The sequence below is a fragment of the Oncorhynchus tshawytscha genome, linkage group LG08 (genome assembly GCF_018296145.1).
Source record: "Oncorhynchus tshawytscha isolate Ot180627B linkage group LG08, Otsh_v2.0, whole genome shotgun sequence".
NCBI classification, from domain to species: domain Eukaryota; kingdom Metazoa; phylum Chordata; class Actinopteri; order Salmoniformes; family Salmonidae; genus Oncorhynchus; species Oncorhynchus tshawytscha.
This window is the reverse complement of record NC_056436.1, coordinates 83834959-83858398: the sequence shown is the minus strand read 5'-3', so window position 1 is coordinate 83858398 and position 23440 is coordinate 83834959. Positions and strand designations below refer to the sequence as shown.

Below are 23440 nucleotides of genomic sequence, written 5' to 3'. Positions count from 1 at the left end.
TTTAAATCTACAGGGACAACACCAGGACCAGAGAACAGTCGGACAGTTTAAATCTACAGGGACAACACCAGGACCAGAGAACAGTCGGACAGTTTAAATCTACAGGGACCACACCAGGACCAGAGAACATTCGGACAGTTTAAATCTACAGGGACAACACCAGGACCAGAGAACAGTCGGACAGTTTAAATCTACAGGGACAACACCAGGACCAGAGAACAGTCGGACAGTTTAAATCTACAGGGACAACACCAGGACCAGAGAACAGTCGGACAGTTTAAATCTACAGGGACAACACCAGGACCAGAGAACAGTCGGACAGTTTAAATCTACAGGGACAACACCAGGACCAGAGAACAGTCGGACAGTTTAAATCTACAGGGACAACACCAGGACCAGAGAACAGTCGGACAGTTTAAATCTACAGGGACAACACCAGGACCAGAGAACAGTCGGACAGTTTAAATCTACAGGGACAACACCAGGACCAGAGAACAGTCGGACAGTTTAAATCTACAGGGACAACACCAGACCCTCTGTGCACACTTTGCTACCTCTGACTTTCTGCTTAATTCTATAAACATTGTCATACACAGTAAAGAAAAAACATTTACAGAATCTGAATTGTGTCTATGGAAAGCAGTGCCAAGCCATACTGACACTTCTCTACCACCCCATTCCGTTGTTTTCCATGTCTTTACACAATCCTTCTCTATTCTCTGTTCACAGTGTGTGAGCACCAGTTAAATCTTATCTGGCACGAGGTAAGCAGTCTGGCAGTATAGCCTTGCCCTGCCCGCGCTTGATAATTAGCATGTCTGTCACCTGTCTGCGTCATGTACTCTGTGGCGTCTGGTTAAGGGCTATTTGAGGCTCAAATGAAGAGTATTATGTTAAGTAGTAGTGTTGACAGTCAGAATGCCTACGGCGGGGTGAATCAAGTTGAGTTAGTCAGTTGGCCTGTGGAATGTAGAATGTTGGCCTGTAGAATGTAGAATGTTGGCCGGTAGAATGTTGGCTTGTAGAATGTAGAATGTTGGCCTGTAGAAAGTAGAATGTTGGCCAGTAGAATGTAGAATGTTGGCCAGTAGCATGTAGAATGTTGGCCAGTATAATGTAGAATGTAGGCCAGTAGAATGTAGAATGTTGGCCAGTAGAATGTAGAATGTTGGCCAGTATAATGTAGAATGTTGGCCAGTAGAATGTAGAATGTTGGCCAGTAGAATGTAGAATGTTGGCCAGTAGAATGTAGAATGTTGGCCGGTAGAATGTTGGCCTGTAGAATGTAGAATGTTGGCCAGTAGAATGTAGAATGTTGGCCAGTAGAATGTAGAATGTTGGCCAGTAGAATGTAGAATGTTGGCCAGTAGAATGTAGAATGTTGGCCGGTAGAATGTTGGCCTGTAGAATGTAGAATGTTGGCCTGTAGAATGTAGAATGTTGGCCAGTAGAATGTTGGCCAGTAGAATGTAGAATGTTGGCCTGTAGAAAGTAGAATGTTGCCCTGTAGAATGTAGAATGTTGGCCTGTAGAATGTAGAATGTTGGCCTGTAGAATGTAGAACGTTGGCCTGTAGAATGTAGAATGTTGGCCTCTTCCTTGATACCATTGTTTACTCTGTTCCTTGATACCATTGTTTACTCTGCAGCAGACCGTATTTGCCATGTCTTCTCTCCAGGCCTTCCTCCCAAAGAACTGAGCTGAACTGCCCTGGTTCTCACATGCCCTTCATTTCACCAGACAGGCACCACTAAACCAACCATGCCCTCAAATGACCTGCTGAGTCACACACTGTTGGAAAGATAAAGGCACCAGTGTGTGTGAGTGCAGCCACCTGGACAACCAACAGCCCCCAATCACTACCAACAGACCCCAACCACTACCAACAACCCCCAAACACTACCAACAGTCCCCAACCACACCCAACAGCCCCCAAACACTACCAACAGTCCCCAACTACAACCAACAGCCCCCAAACACTACCAACAGCCCCCAAACACTACCAACATCCCCCAACCACTACCAACAGCCCCCAACCACTACCAACAGCCCCCAAACACTACCAACAGCCCCCAACCACTACCAACAGCCCCCAAACACAACTCAACAGCCCCCTCAACAGCCCCCAAACACAACTCAACAGCCCCCTCAACAGCCCCCAAACACAACTCAACAGCCCCCAAACACAACTCAACAGCCACCAAACACACTGTAGTGAATGACGTTTACTTCGTGCATCTTATCATAAACAATCCTTGGTTCCTGCCTGTGTCTGGTCAAGAGAGGAGGGGTAGGGCCCCCCTCTGGAGGAACATCTAGCAGAACGCCCAGAATATGGTGTCATAAACAATCCTTGGTTCCTGCCTGTGTCTGGTCAAGAGAGGAGGGGTAGGGCCCCCCTCTGAAGGAACATCTAGCAGAACGCCCAGAATATGGTGTCATAAACAACCCTTGGTTCCTGCCTGTGTCTGGTCAAGAGAGGAGGAGTAGGGCCCCCCTCTGGAGGGACATCTAGCAGAACGCCCAGAATATGGTGTCATAAACAATCCTTGGTTCCTGCCTGTGTCTGGTCAAGAGAGGAGGGGTAGGGCCCCCCTCTGGAGGAACATCTAGCAGAACGCCCAGAATATGGTGTCATAAACAACCCTTGGTTCCTGCCTGTGTCTGGTCAAGAGAGGAGGGGTAGGGCCCCCCTCCGGAGGAACATCTGGCAGAACGCCCAGAATATGTTCTTTAAGTTAAGATAGGAGACGGAGCCAGTCACATGTGTGAACTGATCCAATGAATCATGGTGATGTATGTTTAGATAGCTGTATATGAGGTTCTATGCAAGGTAGGCCCTTATGGACCTCACTTCAGGCAGGTACTTATGCATCTAAGGTTGACTGTGACCTCTTCAGCTTGCTGACAATATAGAGTGATTCATTTAATATTGACTTTGAGTATCCTGTGTAAGAATTTCCACAACAACACTTTTCTTTTCTCTCTCTCTCTGTAGATGAATGGTGGTTGGTTAGTAGAACACAGGATGGAACTTATCGTGACTGTGTCATAAGGACAACAAGGAAGTTGAGACACAGAGAGAGAGAGAGAGAGAGAGAGAGAGAGAGAGAGAAAGGACACTATTAATAGACAGACCCTGGATGACACAAGATATTACTGACCAAATTATGTCACTGAATTTGCTGTCTGTGTTACAAAAAATAATAATAAGGGGAATTATGTTTGTTATTATCAGTATATTTTCAGGATATTGTGTTTGTCACTTTTGGGGGGGGAACTGGTGACACCGAATGCAACCTAACACTTCTTTCTACAAGATAGTTTCTGTATCAAACAGACAGACCAGGGCTCTCCTCTATACAGACATGCACCAAACACTAGTAGTATACCAATACAATCCTATTTCACAGAGACGGAGATCATCTGATGAACCTAGTAGCAGCCGTGTCTGTTAGAGAAGCGAGGAGAGACCTCACCCTGTATCTCCAGGTGCCTGACAGGGTAGCAAAAATAACACAGAAATAGAGAAATTACAAAAGAGGAAGAGAAAGACGAGGTGGAGGAGAGGGAGGGAGGAGAGGGAGGGCTCGCCTCACACAGCTGTTATTTTGCTGTCCTTCCTCTGATAGAAGCGGTCTTGGCTGAACTCCTAGTTCTTTAGGTGAGCTGACTGACTGACTGACTCGCTGACTGACTGACTGGCTGGCTGACTGACTGACTCGCTGACTGACTGACTGACTGACTGGCTGGCTGGCTGGCTGGCTGACTCGCTGACTGACTGACTGACTCACTGACTCACTGACTGACTGACTGACTCGCTGACTGACTGACTCGCTGACTGACCGACTGACTGACTGCACAAAACACAATTGCCTTGTGATGTGATGGCCTCTACCAAGAGAAAGGTGTCAGTGTGTACTGTAATGGGATGGCCTCTCTACCAAGAGAAAGTGTCAGTGTGTACTGTAATGGGATGGCGTCTCTACCAAGAGAAAGGTGTCAGTGTGTACTGTAATGGGATGGCCTCTCTACCAAGAGAAAGTGTCAGTGTGTACTGTAATGGGATGGCCTCTCTACCAAGAGAAAGTGTCAGTGTGTACTGTAATGGGATGGCCTCTCTACCAAGAGAAAGGTGTCAGTGTGTACTGTAATGGGATGGCCTCTCTACCAAGAGAAAGTGTCAGTGTGAACTGTAATGGGATGGCCTCTCTACCAAGAGAAAGGTGTCAGTGTAGTGGGACTGTATAGGACATTACTTGACCCCAATAAGGCTTTACTTTACAGGTGCATTTAGGGGTCATCTGTCACCTTGTCAAAGCAGATTAGGCAGCCAGAGCAAGAGGCCATCGACCCTTAGAGTTGAACCAGAGTGGTATATACAGCACCCATGGCAGGTGTAACCAAACCGGACAGGTCGGAGGTAGCAGCCCCCCCCCCCCTAAATGTGTGTGTGTGTGTGTATATATATGGCGTGAGCTATTGGTGTGCTCCAGAAGTGACACACCGTTCTGAAGAACAGCTAGTTAAAGAAACCTTTACGAATGAAATAGACCATCTGGATCAAAGGCAACATCCCGGGGACAATGTGACAGGTTAGGAGTAGTGTCCCATTCCTCCATTTCTCAAACATATAACGATCACAAATATACATGCAACAATTTTCAAAGATTTGACTGAGTGACAGTTCATATAAGGAAATCGGTAAATTTAAATACATTCATTAGGCCCTAATCTATGGATTTCACAGGACTGGGAATACAGATATATGCATCTGTTGGTCACAGATACCTTTAAAAAAAGGTAGGGGTGTGAATCAAAAACCCAGTCAGTATCTGGTGTGACCTCCATTTGCCTCATGCAGCGCAACACATCTCCTTAACATAGAGTTGATCAGGCTGTTGATTGTGGAATGTTGTTCCCACTCCTCTTCAATGGCTGTGAGAAGTTGCTGGATATTGGCGGGAGCTGGAACACGCTGTCGTACACGTCAATCCAGAGCATCCCGAACATGCTCAATGGGTGACATGTTTGGTGAGTATGCAGGCCATGGAAGAACTGGGACATTTTCAGCTTTGGGGAATTGTGTACAGCTCCTTGCGACATGGGGCCTTTCATTATCATGACGAAACATGAGGTGATGGCGGTGGATGAATGGTGCAACAATCGGCCCTCAGGATCTCGTCTCTGTATCTCTGTTCAAATTTGCTGAGAGAAATAATCTTCTTCTTTTTTTTTTAAACTAATGGAACATTTCTGGGACATTTTATTTCAGCTCAATGAAACATGGAACCAACACTTTACATGTTGCGTTTATATTTTTGTTCAGTGTACAAACATTCGTGATCTAAACCCCGTCTGTTAACCACCATATTGACAATTGTTACAATATTCTCCTCAGCCAAGTGAAATGTTACATAACTTCCCTCACTGTGGTCCTGCTTCCTACTTCCTGCTTCCTACTTCCTACTTCCTACTTCCCCATCAACTTATTAACGTCTCCTTTTTGACACCTTTCATCCAGCTACGTAATAGAAAGGTCTTTGTAAGCACTGCAGCCTGGCCTCAGAAACTATCTCCCTGGATCACCCCAGCCGTAGCAATGCAAGTCCTTATAGAGCTATGTGGATGTCAGACATATATATATAGAGAGAGAGAAAGGCATGTTTCACATTCCCACATCACTCCTAACTAAGCCTACATTAGCCAGTCTCTGTGTTCCTTCCAGAGCTCTACTCTCTGTGTCTCTGTATTCCTTCCAGAGCTCTACTCTCTCTGTCTCTGTGTTCCTTCCAGAGCTCTGCTCTCTGTGTCTCTCTGTCTCTGTGTTCCTTCCAGAGCTCTACTCTCTGTCTCTGTGTTCCTTCCAGAGCTCTACTCTCTGTCTCTGTGTTCCTTCCAGAGCTCTACTCTCTGTGTCTCTGTGTTCCTTCCAGAGCTCTGCTCTCTGTCCTGTTTACTCCTCATTCAGTCTGTTTAACCTCTGTAGCACGTAGACAAACTAAGTGACCATCACCATGCATCGCTGTAATGGTGAGTCACTGCCATGACATCTCAGTGGAAAGAACGCAGTCAGCCCACCAGTCAGCCAGCCCACCAGTCAGCCAGCCCACCAGTCAGTCAGCCAGCCCACCAGTCAGCCAGCCCACCAGTCAGCCAGCCCACCAGTCAGTCAGCCAGCCCACCAGTCAGCCAGCCATCCCACCAGTCAGCCAGCCCACCAATCAGCCAGCCCACCAGCCAGCCAGCCCACCAGTCAGCCAGCCCACCAGTCAGCCAGCCAGTACAGGCTAAATGGCATCACCAATTAGTGTACATAGTTGTTCTGAAAATATGGGATTTGTCTACAAATGACATCCTAATCCCTATATAGTGCACTACTTCTGATCAAGACCCACAGGGCTGCACTATTTAGCGAATAGGGTGCCATTTTGGACACAGTCATGGCAAGAGAGACACACGCATAGGGGTATAGTGTACACACCAACAGTCCAACATGCCTAATGCTGCCCCCATGCACTCTGTACCCACCCTGTACCCTCCCTGTACCCACCCTGTACCCTCCCTGTACCAATATAACGACTTGCTCTTGTAAACAATACACAGATGTGAAGACTCAGACAGGATGCATCTTGTTATTTTTGCTCAGCTAGCCCTGAATTTATTTGATTTTATTGGCAGATGCAATCGTAGGCTTACAAAAGAACTTGGCAAAACAACTTACTCCCCGTTCTCTACTCTTCTGTAGTCTGCACGGAATGGCCTGGATGAATAACTTCTTTCATTCTCAGAGAGAGTCAAATGGCTGAAGTGGACCTGCCTAATCTGCCTCATTACTGTAACCGTGGAAATCAAGACTGGACTTGGTGGGTGTTATATGGGTTGGGTGGTGTCCTGTTCTCTATGATGAGTGATAGAGAGAGGCTGGCTAATGCAGTCTAGGAGGGGCAGAAGATTTCCTAAAAACCCCAGGAGAGTTTCCAGAACCTTCTCAGTTTCCCAGCTTCCCCAGTGGCAGTGCCTACAGTTCCAACCTCTCCCCCCAAAAAACACTATGATGAAGACATGGAGAATACACACAGGCCGCGGCTCAAACGGTACCCTATTTCCTGAATAGTGCACCACTGTTCACCATGGTCCATAGGGCTCAGGCCGAAAGTGTTGCACTAAATAGCGAATAGGGGGCCGTTTGGGACTCATCCATGGAGAAATAAATTAGGGTGAAGAAATTGGGAAGCTTTGGAACCGTGGAAGGACAACGGGAAAGTGGATTCATTACATTGAAGATTTAGTCTTCACTCGTCAGACTTCGCTTTGGACCAATCGTATGTAGCGATTCATAATTAAACTTCAGATCGGTTTGGACCTGTCGAATGTAGCGATTCATAATTAAACTTCAGATCGGTTTGGACCAGTCGAATGTAGCGATTCATAATTAAACTTCAGATCGGTTTGGACCAGTCGAATGTAGCGATTCATAATTAAACTTCAGATCGGTTTGGACCAGTCGAATGTAGCGATTCATAATTAAACTTCAGATCGGTTTGGACCAGTCGAATGTAGCGATTCATAATTAAACTTCAGATCGGTTTGGACCAGTCGAATGTAGCGATTCATAATTAAACTTCAGATCGGTTTGGACCAGTCGAATGTAGCGATTCATAACTAAACTTCAGATCGGTTTGGACCAGTCGAATGTAGCGATTCATAACTAAACTTCAGATCGGTTTGGACCAGTCGAATGTAGCGATTCATAATTAAACTTCAGATCGGTTTGGACCAGTCGAATGTAGCGATTCATAACTAAACTTCAGATCGGTTTGGACCAGTCGAATGTAGCGATTCATAACTAAACTTCAGATCGGTTTGGACCAGTCGAATGTAGCGATTCATAACTAAACTTCAGATCGGTTTGGACCAGTCGAATGTAGCGATTCATAACTAAACTTCAGATCGGTTTGGACCAGTCGAATGTAGCGATTCATAACTAAACTTCAGATCGGTTTGTGCCAGTCGAATGTAGCGATTCATAACTAAACTTCAGATCGGTTTGTGCTATCTTGCCAACGTTGCCTAGACAGCACAAACAGATCTGGCACTAGACTAGAAGTGTTCACCTTTTCATTGTAAATATTTCACATGCACATGTTTTTGGAGCTTCTACCAGAGCAGCACATCTCTGCCCTCTGATGCAAAGTGGCATGCTTTGGGAGGGGTGAGAACTCTCTTCGATGGGTGTACAATGACATATTTCACACAAGTCTTACGAAACGATTGCTGAATTCTTGTGAAGTACGCTACTTGCCAAACTGTTCTCCACCCAAAAACACAGCATCAGGAATGGAAAGAGTCTTCTCTAGTGTCCTCTTAGTTGCTACAATGAATTTTGGGAAACGACGTGGAGTAATTATCACTTAAGTTCAAATGAAGTGGCCTGAGATGGAGCCTAATGAGGAGGCCTGAGATGGAGCCTAATGAGGAGGCCTGAGACAGAGTTTAATGAGGAGGCCTGAGACAGAGTTTAATGAGGAGGCCTGAGACAGAGTTTAATGAGGAGGCCTGAGACAGAGTTTAATGAGGAGGCCTGAGACGGAGCCTAATGAGGAGGCCTGAGATGGAGCCTAATGAGGAGGCCTGAGATGGAGCCTAATGAGGAGGCCTGAGACAGAGTCTAATGAGGAGGCCTGAGACAGGGTCTAATGAGGAGGCCTGAGACAGAGTCTAATGAGGAGGCCTGAGACAGAGTCTAATGAGGAGGCCTGAGACAGAGTCTAATGAGGAGGCCTGAAACAGGGTCTAATGAGGAGGCCTGAGACAGAGTCTAATGAGGAGGCCTGAGACAGAGCCTAATGAGGAGGCCTGAGACAGAGTCTAATGAGGAGGCCTGAGACAGAGTCTAATGAGGAGGCCTGTTGTTTCATTTGTTTTATGAGCCACAGCAGGAGAGACATTCTGTTATCTTTGTCATTTCATTTCATCTGTCTCATGCCGTGGCAAGAGACTTGTGTTTTGGGGGACTTCGTTACAATCATTGGAAAGTTGGAAAGTTGTTTACAAAAAAAAATCTATATTAAAAGTACAATGACCCTCAAATAACTAAGTTTTATAGTGACATGCATGTTAACAACTTAACAACACGTTACTGCAAATGAATATGGCATATTTCCTGTTAGGGAAATTATTACTTCATAAACATGTAGAACTGAATACAGATGTCATTATTTTTCTTCTCGTTACAGCATCTTTTCCAAGCGATGGACTGTGACATCACTGGGGTGTCGCCAGGGCAACACGCCTAGCAGAACGAAGAGCGTTTTGTACCAACAGGACAGGGATAATCTGCATGTACTAAATGCTTCCAAAATGTGCATTGTATTCCATACACAGTACTCTGTTTGAGTCGCCTACGTGACAGCCTGAGGGATAGATAGCACACTGGTTCTGTGAAGTGTAACTTTCTCATGGTTCTGGTTGTGTAGTCTCCTAATTGGCTAACTAAAAAAGGGAAAACCGTTTCAAGACTCTTATATCATCATTATATTAGCCCTAAATACCCGGGTACTGTAGGATGGCTGGTGTTCTGTGTGTTCATAGTGGTGTGTTGTGTTGACAGTCAGGATGGCTGGTGTGCTGTGTGTTGATAGTGGTGTGTTGTGTTGACAGTCAGGATGGCTGGTGTTCTGTGTGTTGATAGTGGTGTGTTGTGTTGACAGTCAGGATGGCTGGTGTTCTGTGTGTTGATAGTGATGTGTTGTGTTGACAGTCAGGATGGCTGGTGTTCTGTGTGTTGACAGGGGTGTGTTGTGTTGACAGTCAGGATGGCTGGTGTTCTGTGTGTTCATAGTGGTGTGTTGTGTTGACAGTCAGGATGGCTGGTGTTCTGTGTGTTCATAGTGGTGTGTTGTGTTGACAGTCAGGATGGCTGGTGTTCTGTGTGTTGATAGTGGTGTGTTGTGTTGACAGTCAGGATGGCTGGTGTTCTGTGTGTTGATAGTGTTGTGTTGTGTTGACAGTCAGGATGGCTGGTGTTCTGTGTGTTGACAGGGGAGTGTTGTGTTGACAGTCAGGATGGCTGGTGTTCTGTGTGTTGATAGTGGTGTGTTGTGTTGACAGTCAGGATGGCTGGTGTTCTGTGTGTTCATAGTGGTGTGTTGTGTTGACAGTCAGGATGGCTGGTGTTCTGTGTGTTGATAGTGGTGTGTTGTGTTGACAGTCTGGATGGCTGGTGTTCTGTGTGTTGATAGTGATGTGTTGTGTTGACAGTCAGGATGGCTGGTGTTCTGTGTGTTGACAGGGGAGTGTTGTGTTGACAGTCAGGATGGCTGGTGTTCTGTCTGTTGACAGGGGTGGTTGTGTTGACAGGGGCGTGTTGTGTTTACAGCCTGTTTCATTATCTTTAATGCGTGCCAGACTGAGCCTGAGTCCAAGCAGATAAGACTGTTGTGTCGCCCAGCACTACAGCCAGCTATTACCACTCTACCACTACACACACACACACACACACACACACACACACACACACACACACACACACACACACTACAGACAGTTGTCTCTACTCAACCTCTGCCACTGAATTTAAGTAACACACTCCCTTCCATTCCAACTAGAATGTCGTAGCTGAATGTGTTGCAACAACAGGCGGACCAATCACAGGCGGACCAATCACAGGCAGACCAATCACAATGAGACATAGATTGTAATGGATGGGAGGTGGCAGCACTCCCTTGCGTCTTTTGAAGTTGGCAACCCCCCCCCCCTTTTGATATGAACCTTTTGATATGACTTGGAATACTGATTACTATTACATATGGGGGTGTTGGCTTTGTACATTGTTGGTTAGTGTACCAATGGGTGGGACTGTTTTTTTGTTTTTGTGGAATGTTGCCCAAGACTGAAGTCATGATGGTGTGGCAGAGTTGAGCCATTCAAGATTTTGTTTTCAAGGAAAAGTTTGCACTATAGACCAACTGGGAAAAATAAGTTATCTGTGTCGTCAAAATAAAGGCGAGCTCTTCACGGAGACAATGAGTTCTTCACGGTGATAACGAGCTCTTCACGGAGACAACGAGTTCTTCACGGAGACAACGAGTACTTCACAGAGATAACGAGTACTTCACGGAGATAGGGAGTTCTTCACAAAGATAATGAATTATTCACAGAGATAAATAATGTTATTCACAGAATAAGTCATTATCACTTCCCGCCTGCTCTACCAAATCTTTTCTAAGTATCAATCAATCTTATTTGTAAGCCACTGTTGTACACCAACAGAGCAAGAAGTGGCAAGTTTGTCATTATTAGATGTAAACAAAAGCCTATTCATCAAGCGAGGCATGGTGAGATATCAACACAGAGCTGTGACCCGTAGACTGGGTCACAAGGCAGTGAATTACAGTGAACAGAAGGAACAGCAGTTGATTCATACAACGACCCTCGGAGCTTAAACTGTCTTATTATTATCACTAGGATTATCTCTTCAAGGACAAACGAAGGGTGAGGTCAGGATATCAGTAGTCTCTTTATTATATTGACAGTATCTATTCAGGACTACTCTACTACTATTGACAGTATCTATTCAGGACTACTCTACTACTATTGACAGTATCTATTCTGTACTACTCTACTACTATTGACAGTATCTATTCAGTACTACTCTACTACTATTGACAGTATCTATTCAGGACTACTCTACTACTATTGACAGTATCTATTCAGTACTACTCTACTACTATTCTATTCAGGACTACTCTACTACTATTGACAGTATCTATTCAGGACTACTCTACTACTATTGACAGTATCTATTCAGGACTACTCTACTACTATTGACAGTATCTATTCAGTACTACTCTACTACTATTGACAGTATCTATTCAGGACTACTCTACTACTATTGACAGTATCTATTCAGTACTACTCTACTACTATTGACAGTATCTGTTCAGTACTACTCTACTACTATTGACAGTATCTATTCAGTACTACTCTACTACTATTGACAGTATCTATGAGTGGATCTCTGTCTGCCTGTCTGCTTGTGAGTCTTGTGAGTCTCTGTATGAGTGGATCTCTGTATGATTGGATCTCTGTATGAGATAAATAACGTATTTGTTGGCCTCTGCTGATGTGGTGATGGCCCCACTGACAGGGCCCCTTCCACACTGACAGGGCCTGGCTAACTGACAGGGCCCCTTACCCACTGACAGGGCCTGGCTGGTGATGGTGAAGGAGGCCCACGGCGACTGCTGTCCCCCACTGAGAGTGACTCCGTTTGGGTGGGAAGGAGACCACGTACAGATGACTCTTGATGGTACTCTGAACCAGACATAGAGAACAAGGGAACACCTCACACACACACACACACACACACACACACACACACACACACACACACACACACACACACACACACACACAACCATAATACAAGGACACCACATTGTTGTCAGACATCTCCGGGCACAGCACCAAAACCCATTCACACAGTCACAGCAATGCTATAACTCAACAAGTCCATTAAAACATATTACAGTATCTCTCTGTACTGAGTCGAACTCACCAAGCCCCTCACTATCTCTACCTCTCAAGACAAATGAACAACTCCTTGACTCATAATTGACTTCCTGAAGATTTCACCTTGAGTAGATCTCTATAATGGGACTCCAACAGCAGTATACTATACAGTATAGGGAATAGGGTGTAATTTAGGACTATATCTGAATCCAACAGTAGTGTATAGGGAATATAAAGTATAGGGAATAGGGTGTATATATCTAAATCTATCTTCTATTTTGTCTTTGATTGTTCGCTAAACAAGTCTAACAATTGATATGCTTTCCCTGTGTTTATATGTGTGTGTGTAGTATGTGTGTGTATGTATGCACGTGTGTGTGTATGCGCGTGTGTGTGTGTGTGTGTGTGTGTGTGTGTGTGTGTGGGGTACGTGTGTGTGTGCGTGTGTGTGTGTATGTATGCGCGCGTGTGTATGTATGCGCGCGTGTGTGAGTTATTTATGCGCGTATGTATGCGTGTGTGTGTGTGTATGCGTGTGTGTGTGTGTGTGTGTGTATGCATGTGTGTGTGTGTTTTGGTCCCGACCGCTTATGACTCTGTTCTCTCGTCTTTTCCTCCCTGTATTCTCCCCTACCCTACCCCCTTCTCTGCCCCCTATCCTACCCCCTACCCCCTACCCCCTTCCCTACCCCCTATCCTATCCCCTACCCCCTTCCCCCTTCTCTACCCCCTATCCTACCCCTACACCCTTCCCCCTTCCCTACCCCCTATCCTACCCCCTACCCCCTATCCTACCCCCCCCCTTCCCTACCCCTATCCTAACCCCCTACCCCTATCCTACCCCTTTCCCTACCCCCACCTACCCCCTTCCCTACCCCCTACCCCTACCCCCTTCCCTACCCCTATCCTACCCCCTACCCCCTTCCCTACCCCCTTCCCTTCTCCTTTCCTAACCCCTACCCTACCCCCTTCCCTTCTCCCTTTCCTAACCCCTACCCTACCCCTACCCTACTCCTTTCCTAACCCTACCCTACCCCCTTCCCTTCTCCCTTTCCTAACCACTACCCTACCCCCTTCCCTTCTCCCTTTCCTACCCCCTACCCTACTCCCTTTCCTACCCCTTCCCTTCTCCCTTTCCTAACCCCTACCCTACCCCCTTCCCTTCTCCCTTTCCTACCCCCTACCCCCTACCCTACCCCCTTCCCTACTCCCTTTCCTACCCCCTACCCTACCCCCTTCCATACCCTTCTCCCTTTCCTACCCCCTATCCTACCCCTACCCTACTTCCATTTCCTACCCCCCCTTCCCTACTCCCTTCCCCCTTCCCTACTCCCTTCCCTCCCCCTTTCCTACCCCCTTCCCTACTCCCTTCCATACTCCCTTCCCCCTTCCCTACTCCCTTCCCCTTCCCTACCCCCTTTCCTTTCCCCTTCCCTACTCCCTTCCCTACTCCCTTCCCCCTTCCCTACCCCCTTCCCTACTCCCTTCCCCCTTCCATACCCCCTTCCCCTCCCTTCCCTACCCCCTTCCCTACCCCTTCCCTACCCCCTTCCCTACCCCCTTCCCTACTCCCTTCCCTAACCCCTACCCTACCCCCTTCCCTTCTCCCTTTCCTACCCCCTACCCCCTACCCTACCCCCTTCCATTCCCTTCTCCCTTTCCTACCCCCTATCCTACCCCCTACCCTACTTCCATTCCTACCCCTACCCTACCCCTTCCCTACTCCCTTCCCCCTTCCCTACCCCCTTCCCTACTCCCTTCCCCCTTCCCTACTCCCTTTCCTACCCCTTTCCTACTCCCTTCCCTTCCCTACTTCCTTCCCTACTCCCTTTCCTACTCCCTTTCCTACTCCCTTTTCTACTCACTTTCCTACCCCCTTTCCTACCCCCTTCCCTACTCCCTTCCCTACTCCCTTTCCTACTCCCTTTCCTACTCACTTTCCTACCCCCTTACCTACTCCCTTCCCTACTCCCTTCCCTTCCCTACTTCCTTCCCTACTCCCTTTCCTACTCCCTTTCCTACTCCCTTCCTACTCACTTTCCTACCCCCTTTCCTACCCCCTTCCCTACTCCCTTCCCTACTCCCTTTCCTACTCCCTTTCCTACTCACTTTCCTACCCCCTTACCTACTCCCTTCCCTACTCCCTTCCCTTCCCTTCCCTACTCCCTTCCCTACTCCCTTCCCTACTCACTTTCCTACCCCCTTTCCTACCCCCTTCCCTACTCCCTTCCGTACCCCCTTCCCTACTCCCTTCTCTGTGTTCTCCAGGGTTGTGTAGACCTTTTGAGCAGTTTGGATAGGCCTATTGCGAGACACTATGTACCAGAGGAGGCTTGTGGGAGGAGCTATAGGAGGACGGGCTCATTGTAATGGGTGGACTGATAGAAACGCAATTAGTTCCGAACACATCAAACATATGAAAACATATGTGTTTGTCTCCTTTCCATTCCAACCATTATTACGATGAGCCCATCTGCCTTTAGCTCCTCCCACCAGCCTCCTATACCATGGACAGACATTTACATAACAACAACGAGGCTATATACAGGGTCAACCGAGTCAATGTGTGGAGGTACAGGTTAGTCGAGGTCATTTGTGAAGTGACTACGAGCAGATAATAAACAGTGAGTAGCTGCAGTGTAAAAACAAAGAGGGGGGAGTGAGTTAAAAATAAATAGTCTGGGTGGCCATTTGATTAGTTTAGTCATTCAGCAGTCTCATGGCTTGGGGGTAGAAGCTGTTAAGGAGATTTTTAGTCCTAGACTTGGTGTTCCAGTACTGCTTGCCGTGCGGAAGCAGGAGAGAACAGGCTATGATTTGGATGACTGGAGTCTTTGACAATTTTTTGAGCCTTCGTCTGACACCGCCTGGTATTTAGGTCCTGGATGTCAGGAAGCTTGGAAGCAGTTTTGTTTTTGTACCAGGTTGTCATTTCAGATAAGCCTAGGCTATGGCAAAGTGATAGGGGGGGACCCCCCCACGCCCAGTCGATAGGTTAGTGAACATTCTACAAATGGGGTGGGCGGCAGTGTAGCCTAGTGGTTAGAGCGTTGGACTAGTAACCGAAAGGTTGTAAGATCGAATCCTCGAGCTGACAAGGTAGAAAAGCTGTCGTTCTGCCCCTGAACAAGGCAGTTAACCCACCGTTCCTAGGCCGTCATGGAAAATAAGAATTTGTTCTTAACTGACTTGCCGAGTAAAATAAAAAAAACACACTAGCTCCAATACTGGTAGGCACCTAGCCACCTCTAGTCTAATTTCACATCAAGTCAAACAGCAGTCACCTAGCCACCTCTAGTCTAATTTCACATCAAGTCAAACAGCAGTCACCTAGCCACCTCTAGTCTAATTTCACATCAAGTCAAACAGCAGTCACCTAGCCACCTCTAGTCTAATTTCACATCAAGTCAAACAGCAGTCAAACAGCAGTCACCTAGCCACCTCTAGTCTAATTTCACATCAAGTCAAACAGCAGTCACCTAGCCACCTCTAGTCTAATTTCACATCAAGTCAAACAGCAGTCACCTAGCCACCTCTAGTCTAATTTCACATCAAGTCAAACAGCAGTCAAACAGCAGTCACCTAGCCACCTCTAGTCTAATTTCACATCAAGTCAAACAGCAGTCACCTAGCCACCTCTAGTCTAATTTCACATCAAGTCAAACAGCAGTCACCTAGCCACCTCTAGTCTAATTTTTCAGTCATCAAGTCTAAAACAGTCAGTCACCTAGCCACCTCTAGTCTAATTTCACATCAAGTCAAACAGCAGTCACCTAGCCACCTCTAGTCTAATTTCACATCAAGTCAAACAGCAGTCACCTAGCCACCTCTAGTCTAATTTCTAATTTCACATCAAGTCAAACAGCAGTCACCTAGCCACCTCTAGTCTAATTTCACATCAAGTCAAACAGCAGTCACCTAGCCACCTCTAGTCTAATTTCACATCAAGTCAAACAGCAGTCACCTAGCCACCTCTAGTCTAATTTCACATCAAGTCAAACAGCAGTCAAACAGCAGTCACCTAGCCACCTCTAGTCTAATTTCACATCAAGTCAAACAGCAGTCACCTAGCCACCTCTAGTCTAATTTCACATCAAGTCAAACAGCAGTCACCTAGCCACCTCTAGTCTAATTTCACATCAAGTCAAACAGCAGTCACCTCTAGTCTAATTTCACATCAAGTCAAACAGCAGTCACCTAGCCACCTCTAGTCTAAATTCACATCAAGTCAAACAGCAGTCACCTAGTCACCTCTAGTCTAATTTCACATCAAGTCAAACAGCAGTCAAACAGCAGTCAAACAGCAGTCACCTAGCCACCTCTAGTCTAATTTCACATCAAGTCAAACAGCAGTCACCTAGCCACCTCTAGTCTAATTTCACATCAAGTCAAACAGCAGTCACCTAGTCACCTCTAATCTAATTTCACATCAAGTCAAACAGCAGTCAAACAGCAGTCAAACAGCAGTCACCTAGCCACCTCTAGTCTAATTTCACATCAAGTCAAACAGCAGTCACCTAGCCACCTCTAGTCTAATTTCACATCAAGTCAAACAGCAGTCACCTAGCCACCTCTAGTCTAATTTCACATCAAGTCAAACAGCAGTCACCTAGCCACCTCTAGTCTAATTTCACATCAAGTCAAACAGCAGTCAAACAGCAGTCACCTAGCCACCTCTAGTCTAATTTCACATCAAGTCAAACAGCAGTCACCTAGCCACCTCTAGTCTAATTTCACATCAAGTCAAACAGCAGTCACCTAGCCACCTCTAGTCTAATTTCACATCAAGTCAAACAGCAGTCACCTAGCCACCTCTAGTCTAATTTCACATCAAGTCAAACAGCAGTCACCTAGCCACCTCTAGTCTAATTTCACATCAAGTCAAACAGCAGTCACCTAGCCACCTCTAGTCTAATTTCACATCAAGTCAAACAGCAGTCACCTAGCCACCTCTAGTCTAATTTCACATCAAGTCAAACAGCAGTCACCTAGCCACCTCTAGTCTAATTTCACATCAAGTCAAACAGCAGTCACCTAGCCACCTCTAGTCTAATTTCACATCAAGTCAAACAGCAGTCAAACAGCAGTCCTAGCCACCTCTAGTCTAATTTCACATCAAGTCAAACAGCAGTCACCTAGCCACCTCTAGTCTAATTTCACATCAAGTCAAACAGCAGTCACCTAGCCACCTCTAGTCTAATTTCACATCAAGTCAAACAGCAGTCACCTAGCCACCTCTAGTCTAATTTCACATCAAGTCAAACAGCAGTCACCTAGCCACCTCTAGTCTAAATTCACATCAAGTCAAACAGCAGTCACCTAGTCACCTCTAGTCTAATTTCACATCAAGTCAAACAGCAGTCAAACAGCAGTCAAACAGCAGTCACCTAGCCACCTCTAGTCTAATTTCACATCAAGTCAAACAGCAGTCACCTAGCCACCTCTAGTCTAATTTCACATCAAGTCAAACAGCAGTCACCTAGTCACCTCTAGTCTAATTTCACATCAAGTCAAACAGCAGTCAAACAGCAGTCAAACAGCAGTCACCTAGCCACCTCTAGTCTAATTTCACATCAAGTCAAACAGCAGTCACCTAGCCACCTCTAGTCTAATTTCACATCAAGTCAAACAGCCGTCACCTAGCCACCTCTAGTCTAATTTCACATCAAGTCAAACAGCAGTCACCTAGCCACCTCTAGTCTAATTTCACATCAAGTCAAACAGCAGTCACCTAGCCACCTCTAGTCTAAATTCACATCAAGTCAAACAGCAGTCACCTAGCCACCTCTAGTCTAATTTCACATCAAGTCAAACAGCAGTCACCTAGCCAAGCATTTCGCTACACTCGCATTAACATCTGCTAACCATGTGTATGTGACCAATACAATGTGATGTGATTTAATGCCTTCTACTACTTCCTGCTTTACCCTGCACTGTTTTGACAAAAGGTTGAGGCGTCCGCATGGTCCTAAAGTCAAATCTGTATGGAAAATTATTTTTGTAGGGCCTCCCGGGTGGCGCATTGGTCTAAGGCAATGCACCGCTGTGCTAGCTGTGCCACCAGAGATTCTGGGTTCGAGCCCAAGCTCTGTTGCAGCCAGCCGCGACCGGGAGGCCCATGGGGTGGCGTACAATTGGCCCAGCATCGTCTGGGTTAGGGAGGGTTTCGCCGGCAGGGATATCCTTGTCTCAACTCCTGTGGCGGGCCGGGTGCAGTGCACACTGACCAGGTCGCCAGGTGTACGTTGTTTCTTCCAACACATTGGTGCGGCTGGCTTCTGGTTTGGATGTGCATTGTGTCAAGAAGCAGTGCGGCTTAGTTGGGTTGTGTTTCGGAGGATGCATGGTTCTCGACCTTCGCCTCTTCCGAGTCTGTACTGGAGTTGCAGCGATGAGACAAGACTGTAACTTCTACCAATTGGATGCCACAAAATTGAGGTAAAAAAAAAATATATATATATATATATTTTTTGTAGCCTGTTTTAAATTGTTGGTGTTCAGCTAGGGTATCGTGACTTGGCTTACCCTGCCATACCCAATTGACGCCCCTGGTTTGTACATTCATTTTACATTGACATTTTAGTCATTTAGCAGAAACTTTTAGCCAGAGGGTTAAGTACCTTGCTCAAGGGCACAACAACAGATTTTGTTCCCACCTATTCAGCTGAGTGATCTGAACCAGCAACCTTTAGGTTATTGACCCAACACTCTTAACTGCTAGGCTAACTGTCGCACATACGGCTAGGCTAACTGCCACCCATATGGCTAGGCTAACTTCCACCCATGCGGCTAGGCTAACTGCCACCCATACTGCTAGGCTAACTGCCACCCATACGGCTAGGCTAACTGCCACCCATACTGCTAGGCTAACTGCCACCCATACTGCTAGGCTAACTGCCACCCATATGGCTAGGCTAACTGCCACCCATACTGCTAGGCTAACTGCCACCCATACGGCTAGGCTAACTGCCACCCATATGGCTAGGCTAACTGCCACCCATATGGCTAGGCTAACTGCCACCCATACGGCTAGGCTAACTGCCACCCATACTGCTAGGCTAACTACCTTGCTACCTTGCTCAAGGGCACAACAACAGATTTTGTTCCCACCTATTCAGCTGAGTGATCTGAACCAGCAACCTTTAGGTTATTGACCCAACACTCTTAACTGCTAGGCTAACTGTCGCACATACGGCTAGGCTAACTGCCACCCATATGGCTAGGCTAACTGCCACCCATACTGCTAGGCTAACAGCCACCCATATGGCTAGGCTAACTGCCACCCATACTGCTAGGCTAACTGACACCCATACTGCTAAGCTAATTGCCACCCATATTTTATTGTGTGTTGTATCTGGTTCTGTAAGGCAACCTTGTTTGTACTTTGTTAAATACATTGGATGTTCTTCACAGTGTACGTCTTTTAACAGTATGATACGTTTGTAGATCACGTATAGATCACAGGGTTACACACAGGATCGCAGAACCCTATAGACTGTACTACATCCACAGGGTTACACACAGGATCGCAGAACCCTATAGACTGTACTACATCCACAGGGTTACACACAGGATCGCATAACCCTATAGACTGTACTACATCCACAGTCCAAACTACAGTCTGTCTGAGATGTCATGTGATGAGAGGAGCTGCTGCTATTCAAAGTTTGCTGTGTTTGAGTCCACTGCGTACTATTCACCTTGTAGAAATCAGGCACATCTATTCAAATGGACTGCCTTCATCGAGGGACCTGCTGTTCACGTTCAACTCTTAAGTGACAGGATGAGTGTATTCTTTCCCATCTGGAGAGCTCGCAAATTCACTGACTGGACAGTGGCCAGATTCCCAAAATGCTTTGTTGCTAATGTAACGTGGGTCTCACTGCTTGAGGTGGCCATGTCAATGAGTTTATAACAAGCGCTAGCTCACTAAACACTGCCAACGGTAGAAGCTAGTGTTCCTTCTCTATAGCCAATAGCCTCAGAGTCTGCAGTCAGAGCTCCTCAAAGCCAACTATCCCCCCCCCCCCCCCCATTCATCCTGTTGGATCACAGATCCTTTTTCAAAGCCACATTCAAAGGAAAGCAAGGAAAAGCCTCTTGAGCCAGAAAGCCAGCAGCCTCTCATGACCCTACCAAGGATTTTACGTAACATGGCTGCCACAGCCCACTCCTTCACATCTCAAACAGCACCGTATGGCCTATATAGTGTACTACTGTTGACCAGGGCCCTATAGAGTGTACTACTGATGACCAGGGCCCTATATAGTGCACTACTGTTGACCAGGGCCCTATATAGTGTACTACTGATGACCAGGGCCCTATATAGTGTACTACTGATGACCAGGGCCCTATATAGTGTACTACTGTTGACCAGGGCCCTATATAGTGTACTACTGATGACCAGGGCCCTATATAGTGCACTACTGATGACCAGGGCCCTATATAGTGTACTACTGATGACCAGGGCCCTATATAGTGCACTACTGTTGACCAGGGCCCTATATAGTGTACTACTGATGACCAGGGCCCTATATAGTGTACTACTGATGACCAGGGCCCTATATAGTGTACTACTGTTGACCAGGGCCCTATATAGTGTACTACTGATGACCAGGGCCCTATATAGTGCACTACTGATGACCAGGGCCCTATATAGTGTACTACTGATGACCAGGGCCCTATATGACTACTGTTGACCAGGGCCCTATATAGTGTACTACTGATGACCAGGGCCCTATATAGTGTACTACTGTTGACCAGGGCCCTATATAGTGTACTACTGTTGACCAGGGCCCTATATAGTGTACTACTGTTGACCAGGGCCCTATATAGTGTACTACTGTTGACCGGGGCCCTATATAGTGCACTACTGATGACCAGGGCCCTATATAGTGTACTACTTTTGACCAGGACCCCCCAGTGAACTAAATGACTGGTGAGACATTTCATTTCATTGAGTGGTTAGGATGGACTCATCAGAAGAACCACATACCAACACACAACTGGAATGTCTTTGAGAAATATTTACATTCCTGGCCCAGATGACCCAAAAATATCTGAAGAACGTTTTAATCCTGTAGACGTCAACTCAGCCAGCTCTACTCTTCTTCTTCCCCTGGTTAACTCACTAACACGCGATGACTAGTGTACATTTCATCACTCTTAATTATTTACTGTGTTCACAGAATCACATTTCTCATTTTCACAGAGTTTTGCATGTGTCCATCTGTCTGTCTGTGTGTGTTTGTCTGTGTGTGTGCTTGTGTTTTTTGTTTTTGTTTTTATTTTTGTTTGTGTGTTTGTCTGTGTGTGTGTGTGTGTGTGTCTGTGTGTGTGTGTGTGTGTGTGTCTTTGTGTGTCTGTGGGAGTGTGTGTCTGTGGATGTGTGTGTCTGTGGATGTGTCTGTGTCGTGTGTGTGTGTGTGTGTGTGTGTGTGTGTGTGTGTGTGTGTGTGTGTGTGTGTGTGTGTGTGTGGCTGTAGTCTGTGGGTGTGTCTGTGGGTGTGTGTGTGTCTGTGGATGTGTCTGTGTGTGTGTGCGTGTGTGTGTGTGTGTGTGTGTGTGTGTGTGTGTGTGTGTGTGTGTGTGTGTGTGTGTGTGTGTGTGTGTGTCTGTGGGCTGTAGTCTGTGGGTGTGTCTGTGGGTGTAGTCTACGTGAGTAGTTACAACTTGATCCACCTTAATGATGAATCTCTCTTGGTAAGAAACTAGTTCCACAGGAAGAAAGAAATCACGATGGTTGAGAGGCTGAGACTCTATTTGAGTCTCGAATCAAATCAAATTGTTTATTAGTCGCATAGCATACACATATCTTTCAGATGTTATCGCAGGTGCTTATGTTTTTTTTTAACTCCAACAGGGCAGTAATACCTAACAGTACAAAACAATACACACAACAGATGCGTTGGCAGGAAGAGGAGACGGGTACTCAGATATCGGGATGTTCCAGGGTACTAGGCTGAGTGTTCTGTCTCCCTACCAACATCGTGTCAACACAGGTAAATGTGGGCAACGCCAGGGTACACACCCTCACACTATGCCAGAAGTCTGTAGGTATAGGGAGGTTCCAGGGTACTAGGCTGAGTGTTCTGTCTGCAGACTGGTGTCCTCGTTACCACCTACGTTCTGTCTCCCTACCAACATCGTGTCAACACAGGTCAATGTGGGCAACGCCAGGGTACACACCCTCACACTGTGCCAGAAGTCTGTAGGTTATAGGGAGGTTCCAGGTGGATGGGGAAGCCCTTCTCTCTGTAGAATTCTGTCCTAAATACATATTTAATACATAAATACATGTTTTACCCCCCTCTGCCTCCTTTCACCATCCCATTGCAATCCAGACCATTGTACACTCAGAGTATATGGCCACCTAGCAGCATTTAAAACCACTTCATCATATCCAATATAAATCATGTGTTTTTAGTTTTTCATCTAAGTGATGAATAAAGTATCGCCTGGCATAAACAAGTATCTTAGTTTCTGCAGGAAATTTGCTCAACTCTGAAGAGGGAGGAAGGACCAGTTGACCACAGTGGCTTTAGCCAAAAGGCTTTTGACCCCTGTTTTGCAATAGTCCTATAAGCCCGACACACCCACAGCTATCATAAATACATAATCAAGAACAGAGTGTTCCCTTTGCAAACAACACACACACACACACACACACACACACACACACACACACACAGTAACGTGGAATGGTGATAGCTCTTCCAATGTACTCTCATCTTATCTCTGTTATTTATATATCATCACAAGAGATAAAGGTACAATGCCTTCAGAAAGTATTCACACCCCTTGACTTTCTCCACATGTTGTTGTGTTACAGCCTGATTTTAAAATGGATTACATTTTTTTGTGTGTGTCAGTAGCCCACGCACACTACTCTGTAATGTGAAAGCGGAATTGTTTTTCATTTTTT

At 46.3% G+C, this 23440-nt stretch overlaps 1 protein-coding gene and 1 long non-coding RNA gene across 6 annotated transcripts in view; both read right to left on the bottom strand.

Moving 5' to 3' along the window:
- Positions 1–23440, bottom strand: part of LOC112240383 (TSC22 domain family protein 3) — a 62100-nt gene that overhangs the window by 29442 nt on the left and 9218 nt on the right. The gene's annotated exons all lie outside the window — the stretch shown is intronic.
- Positions 14729–18632, bottom strand: LOC121846952. Of its 5 annotated transcripts, XR_006083950.1 has the most exons (6): positions 18340–18632; positions 17614–18293; positions 16988–17558; positions 16489–16919; positions 16252–16343; positions 14730–16198 (listed from the first exon to the last, which is right to left on the bottom strand). It is a non-coding gene; the product is annotated as an uncharacterized LOC121846952 (long non-coding RNA). The 5 variants fall into 5 exon arrangements; XR_006083952.1 differs by having other exon boundaries at positions 14729–16106; positions 17614–18630; XR_006083951.1 differs by having other exon boundaries at positions 14729–16198; positions 16638–16919; positions 17614–18629.